General features: G+C 44.1%; 1 protein-coding gene across 1 annotated transcript in view; it reads left to right on the top strand.

Moving 5' to 3' along the window:
• Nucleotides 1–220: 220 nt before the first annotated feature.
• The window catches only part of tp63 (tumor protein p63), a 65,070-nt gene continuing 57,627 nt past the window's right edge, over nucleotides 221–7,663 (top strand). The window contains exon 1 of the mRNA XM_085398985.1: nucleotides 221–351. The gene's annotated coding sequence lies outside the window, so the exon portion shown is untranslated. The remainder of the gene's footprint in view (nucleotides 352–7,663) is intronic.

Below are 7,663 nucleotides of genomic sequence, written 5' to 3'. Positions count from 1 at the left end.
TGATTTATGTTTCAAAATGTCAAGTGAAAGTGTGCTGACTGAGCTCTATTTCCAGTCTGTACTTGCAGCTTGTGCAATACATGAAAATCACCACACTGGCTGTTGTTCACTGGCTGAGGTGGGTTGATGAGGACTGCATTCCCTTCCATATTTCGCATGTCAGACAGGGTATGAGAGTGAGTCTGTGTTGCCGTGTCAGTCATCCCGCCTCTTGTTTTAGGATGCCCCCATTAGACGCAGGGCAGACGGTCAGCGGTGGTGGGACTAAGCACCGATGACAAGCTCCTGGAAAGGCTGCAGTTGAGGAGAATGAGCAGAGCCTGCACAGGGACCGGCCCGAGCCTCAGACATGTACACACACACACACACACACACACACACACACACACACACACACACACACACACACACACACACACACTGAACCCACATTCGTATTTAAGTCCTCATACACATGCATGTCATAGCTGTCTGCAATCTGACGCTCACTATAATATTTTATTGCTGCAATGGAAAACATTGTGTTTGATTTATGTTGTCTGAGTTATTATTTACATTAGTTTATCGTTAGCTTTAATTAATGTTGGATTCCATTCATTTTTGCTTTTAACGATCACCTGCTCGCCAACATGGGCAAACAGCCACCTGCTGCCTTGTGCATACTGTACATGCTGTACGTAGAGACGATGGATGTCACGATCCCTAATGTATATTTGTTGATATGTGATAGTAAGTTTTATTTTCACGTTGCCTTTTGTGTGCTGTTAGCTATTTGGAAGTCCAATTATGTGCTGTGGGCATCAGTAAAGTTATCAGTGATCACATCTGAGGCCTCTCATGTGAGTTTATGTTTTACAGTTTTAAATGCCTCCACATTTTTTGATGTATGTTCAAAGTGCTTCAGTGCCACCAACCCTTAGTTTACTTTCTAGTGGACCTGTGAAAGCGTCCAACAATAGCAGATACACGTCAAGCAGATAACCATACTGTACAGCTAACTGAAGAGTGGGAACCATTATTTATAAGATTAATTCAAATATTAACCTATCAGGCACCATATTATGACCACCTGCCTAATATTGTGTTGGTCCCTCTTTTACTGCCTAAACAGCCATTGAGGCATGGACTCTACTCCTCCCCTCAAGGTGTGCTGTGGTATCTGCACCAAGATGTTAGCAACAGAGCCTTTAAGTCCTGTAAGCCGCGAGGTGGGGCTTGGATTTGTTTGCACATCCCACAGATGCTCGTTTGGATTGAGATTTGGGGAATTTGGGGGCCAAGTCAACACCTCAAACTCGCTGATGTGCTCGTCAAACCAGTTGTTGGTCTGCAACAATCTCAAAGCCACCTTCTTCCATTGCTCTTTGGTCTAGTTTTCATGCTCATGTGTCCATTGTTGCTTCTTTCAGTGGTTGACCGAGGTCAGCATGGTCTGGCCTGCTTCTCTACGGCCCCATACGCAACAAACTGCAATGCGCTGTGTATTCTGACAACTTTCTGTCAGAATACACAGCGTGAACTGTTTTTGGTAATTTAAGCTACAGTAGCACATCTGATGGATCGGACCACAAAGGTCAGCCTTCGCTCCCACATTCATCAGTGAGCCTCGGCCGCCTTTTACCTGTCGCTGATCCGCCACTGTTTCTTCTTTGGACCGCTCTTGATAGATACTGACACCTGTAGACCGAGAACATCCCACAAGAGCTGCAGTTGTGGAGATGCTGTGAACCAGTTGTCTAGCCATCACAATTTGGCACTTATCAAATCCTCATGCTTGCCCATTTTTCCTGCTTCGAACACATCAACTTTGAGGACAAAATGTTCACTTCCTACCTAATATTATCCTACCCACTAACAGGTGGCATAAAGAAGAGATAATCAGTGTTATTCACTTCACCTGTCAGTGGTTGTTATGTTATTCATGATTAGTGTAAATAGAGTTGATCTCTGTGGATGAAATAGTGTGAGAGACTAATTAGGATAATTTGCTAGCCTGATGTTGGACACAATTGTCAACTTGCCGATCTTCAAATCCATGTTTAGTCTGAACATGGAAATCACTGATTTCTCTTTGGGCATCAGTTTGTTTTCCCCCCGGTCAGTCAGGTGCTTGTGTCAAAGTCCATCCAGATGTTTGGCTTTGCTGACCTTTAAATGCTCCATTTCGCGGACATGTACTAAGATCCTTTTTAAATGGAGAGCTACACTGAGTTTTCCTTTAGGTGTGGGAGAATTAATGCGTGTTCAGGGTTGCAGAAAAGCAACAGTCACTGTTGGTTTACACTGTGGTTTACACTGAGCTTAACACTTTACAGCAGCTTCTTAACCACAGTGAACCCACCCATTCTACTGATACAGGTTGTTTTTTTGTTTTGTTTTTTTTCATTTTGGCTGGTAGTAGTGGATATATCTATCTATCTATCTATCTATCTATTAGGGGTGCAACGATACACAAAATTCACGGTTCGGTTCGGTTCGATACTTTGGTGTCACGGTTCGATATTTTTTCGATACAAAAAAAATGTTCATGCATTTTTAATTTGTCATTTATTAAAATTATAAATATATATTTTAACTCAAAAGTACAGTTTTTAAATTTAACCCTAACCCTTGTGCGTGTTTTTTATTTTGACAGCGAATGCGCACCTGCGGACCACTTATGTGCAGCCCTGGTTATTTAGCTCGTCATATTGCAGCCACAGAAATTATTTTGTCCATGAAACCATAAAGCTGCACTTTCTTTTTGCCTTATAGTCTGATTTGTCATAACTTTTCCGTTTTGTGGTAAGCTTTTCTTTGGCTGTCACTTCTTCACCCTGACCTGTCTTATTTGGCTCAGCAGAACTGAAATGCTTTTACACACGCACTCACATAAGCTCAGCGATTCTCTGCGCGATCAACCTCTCACATGTTTAAGCTTGCTGCGGGAGATTTCACTTGTCATGTTTGCAGAGTAAGCTAACGATTAATAAGACTATGTCAGAGGAATTGGTGCGCAAATTATCATCACTCACAGATCAGTGCTGTCGCTCTCTATACACAGTTCGCACGATTGCAAAGTGAAAGCAAAAGAACAAGCGCAAATTCAAACGCGACTTCAATATGTCACATATTGACAGTGGCTCACCGATGCCAATGACATAATTACCCAGCTACATTTCTGAAAGAATGCAAAAGCATTGACATATATTTTTCCTACAATAGCCCGACGGGCAGGGAAGAGATAGATTTTGGTAGCCCGACTGAAAAAATCGCTAGCTCCGGGACGTCGGGCTAGCGATATTGCAAGCCCTGTATCTGATTGAGGAATCACTCATCTTTGGAAAAGAGAGTTTATTACAGAGAAATGGCTCTTTCCAAAATAAAAGCTATACTATCCGCTTCTTCTGGGCTATATTCTCAGCAGCATAAGGAGAATCATGTGCTAACAGCTGTCTAAATGACTCGGCTAAAGTTAGTAGCATGCTTGCTTTTTTTTGTCTGCTTCCACTTGTCTTTGCACTAGGATGATGTCGGTGTAAATGTGCAGTCATATTCGTTGTGTTCCCACTAGTACTTTCAGGTTAATCTCGTTGAAATGACCTTAACGCCACAACACGGCAAATCTCCATTAACGAGCTACCGCCGATCGCTCCGTGCATGGGGCTAGACGGCCAACACGTTAACGAGCTAACTGCGCTAACACACTAGTTCACACCAATGTAATTGAGCATTGCATGGCACATCCAACATACTGTTTTACTTTAGTCCATGACTCGCTTACCTTCAGGGTCATACGTCACATGAAAACCAAAATAATTCCAAACGCCAGATCTGAATGAGGTTCAATTTGCCTGTTGCAGGGAGAGCTTACTTCTGTCTCGCTAGCTTGCCCTGTGCTCGTCCTTCTGACTATGCTGTCTGTGTGGAGCGCTCAGTGGATCTGCGCTCGACAGTGCAGCCTAGGCAGAGTAGTCGAACACAGATTCACTGAGCGCTCAACACAGACAGCATCGTCAGAAGGAAAATTGATAAAATAAATTACAAATGTTGTATTGTTCGATACATATGCGTACCGAACCGAAAGCACTGTATCGAACGGTTCAATATCGATACGAATATCGTTGCACCCCTACTATCTATCTATCTATCTATCTATCTATCTATCTATCTATCTATCTATCTATCTATCTATATATCTATCTATCTATCTATCTATCTATCTATCTATCTATCTATCTATCTATCTATCTATCTATATATCTATATATCTATCTATCTATATATATATATATCTATATATATATATATCTATGTATATATATATCTATATATATATATATATATATATATATATATATATATATATATATATATATATAGAAGACGGCCGTAGTGATCGATGTAGCGGTTCCGAATGACAGCAATATCAGGAAGAAGGAACACGAGAAGCTGGAGAAATACCAAGGGCTCAGAGAAGAGCTCGAGAGGATGTGGAGGGTGAAGGTAACGGTGGTCCCCGTGGTAATCGGAGCACTAGGTGCGGTGACTCCCAAGCTAGGCGAGTGGCTCCAGCAGATCCCGGGAATAACATCGGAGATCTCTGTCCAGAAGAGCGCAGTCCTGGGAACAGCTAAGATACTGCGCAGGACCCTCAAGCTCCCAGGCCTCTGGTAGAGGACCCGAGCTTGAAGGATAAACCGCCCGCAGGGGCGTGCTGGGTGTTTTTTTATATATATATATATATATATATATATATATATATATATATATATATATATATATATATATATGTGTGTATATATATATATATGTGTGTATATATATATATATGTGTGTATATATATATATATGTGTGTATATATATATATATGTGTGTATATATATATATATATATATATATATGTGTGTATATATATATATATGTGTGTATATATATATATGTGTGTATATATATATATATGTGTGTATATATATATATATGTGTGTATATATATATATATATATATATATGTGTGTATATATATATATATGTGTGTATATATATATATGTGTGTATATATATATATATATATATATATGTGTATATATATATATATATATATATATATATGTGTATATATATAGCAGCTGGATAGCGTAGTGGTTAAACTACACGCCTTTGGAACAGAGGATCGCAAGTTCGATTCCTGCCTGGGGCGTCTGTATCCAGTAAGGGTCCTAAGGCTAGACCCCCTATGCTAAGCAAGCCTACCGCAGACATGAGCGAGACAGATAAATATGAAGGCATGCCGGCTCGGACGTCGCCCGGATCAACAAGGTCCGCGTCAGGTGTTGAGGAACCAGGGCACCCTGACGAAAAGTGGGCTACTGGAACAAGAAGGCATCGGTGGGCAAGGGACGAAAACAGGGCGTTGTTGGAATGCTACTACGCAAGTAACCCCGGCGGAAGGGGCTACATGAATAGGATGAGGGACCTATGGATTCTTCGATACCCAACATCCACAATGACGGCGAAACAACTAGTAGCTCAGTGTTCCAACATTCGAAAGAAGGGACTGCTCTCACAGCTAGAGATTGACGAGGTACAACACAAATGCTACGGCAAGGAGGAGTCAGGACGCCAGGTCAGGGGGGAGATATCATCACCCCCACCCGAGATTGGGTACATAGCCCCAAGTGCGATAGGAGAAGGATCGTTGAGTGCGAGAGGAACTGACCTGAAAAATAGGATCATGGCCAAGCTTGAAACCTGGATCCCCCGTAGCCGGTTACCAAGATTACGTGAAGTACCCTCAGAAGGTCTGCTAGATGATGTTAATGCAGCACTACGGGCAATACCTACAACCACAATTACCGACACTAACAAGCTGATCTACAATACGGCAGCAGTGATCAGTGAGATGCTTGGTTACAAGTTGAACAGCCACAAGGGGCAGTACCCTCCATGGAGAAGGAGGCTAGAGGGCAAGATCAAAGTAGCACGGAGGGAGGTTAGCCAACTAACAGAGTTGCAGAAAGGTGCGACAAATAAGGTGCCTAAGAAATACAGCAAGCTGTCCATACCTGAGGCCTTGGAAACTGCCAAGCAAAGACTCACAGCCTTGGCCAGCCGCTTGAGGAGGTACACCAGAGAGATAGAAGGCAGGAGAATAAACCAGCTGTTCTCCACAGAACCAGCAAAGGTGTACTCTCAGTGGCAAGGGAACAATAAGAGAACAGCACCACCAAGGCTGGAGACGGAGCAATACTGGAAGAGCATATGGGAGAAGGATGCAACCCATAACGGCAATGCTCAGTGGCTAGTGGATCTGAGGGCAGACCACAGCGACCTCCCTGAACAGGGTCCAGTAACCATCACAGTGGCAGATATCCAAGAAAGGGTCTCCAGTATGAAGAGTTGGACAGCACCAGGGCCCGACATGGTTCACGCCTACTGGCTGAAGAAGCTGACTGCACTCCACGAGCGTCTGGCAGCACAAATGAACCAGCTGCTAGTTAACGAGAGACACCCGGAATGGCTAACTGAAGGCCGGACGGTCCTGATCCCCAAGGACCCCAAGAAGGGACCGGTCCCCTCCAACTACCGACCAATAACCTGCCTCAGTACTACATGGAAGCTCCTGTCAGGCATCATATCGGCTAAGATGAACAGGCACATGGGTCAATACATGAGCGGGACACAGAAAGGAATTGGCAAGAATACCAGAGGTGCAAAACACCAGCTACTGGTAGACAGAACAATCAGCCGAGACTGCAAGACCAGACTGACCAACCTGTGCACTGCCTGGATTGATTACAAGAAGGCCTATGACTCAATGCCCCACAGCTGGATACTGGAATGCCTAGAATTGTACAAGATCAATGGGACCCTAAGAGCCTTCATCAGGAACTCAATGGGGATGTGGCGTACAACACTAGAGGCCAACTCCAAGCCCATAGCACAAGTTACCATCAAGTGCGGGATCTACCAAGGAGATGCTCTGTCCCCACTGCTGTTCTGCATAGGCCTGAACCCCCTCAGTGAGATCATTAACAAGACTGGCTACGGATACCGACTACGGAACGGAGCAGTTGTCAGCCACCTCCTGTACATGGATGACATCAAGCTGTATGCCAAGAGTGAACGAGACATCGATTCACTGATCCACACTACCAGGCTATACAGCAATGACATTGGAATGTCGTTCGGACTGGAGAAGTGTAGTCGGATGGTAACAAAGAGAGGGAAGGTAGTCAGAACTGAGGGGATTGAACTACCAGAAGGCAACATTGCAGACATAGAGGACAGTTACAAGTACCTGGGGATCCCGCAGGCAAATGGGAACCATGAAGAGGCCGCTAGAAAGGCTGCAACCACCAAGTACCTGCAGAGGGTCAGGCAAGTCCTGAGGAGTCAGCTGAATGGTAAGAACAAGATCCGGGCCATCAACACATACGCCCTGCCCGTGATCAGGTACCCTGCTGGGGTAATAGGCTGGCCAAAGGAGGAGATAGAAGCCACTGACATAAAGACAAGAAAGCTCCTGACCATGCATGGAGGGTTGCACCCCAAGTCCAGCACCCTGAGGCTGTACGCTAAGCGGAAGGAAGGGGGCCGGGGACTGGTGAGTGTCAGCACCACAGTCCAGGATGAGACAAGGAACATCCAAGAATACATTGGGAAGATGGCCCCAACTGACAG

Source organism: Rhamphochromis longiceps, linkage group LG23 (genome assembly GCF_057381845.1).
Source record: "Rhamphochromis longiceps isolate RC_006_pf linkage group LG23, R_longiceps_female_GT1.1, whole genome shotgun sequence".
NCBI classification, from domain to species: Eukaryota; Metazoa; Chordata; class Actinopteri; order Cichliformes; family Cichlidae; genus Rhamphochromis; species Rhamphochromis longiceps.
This window is presented reverse-complemented; position numbering and strand designations above follow the sequence as displayed.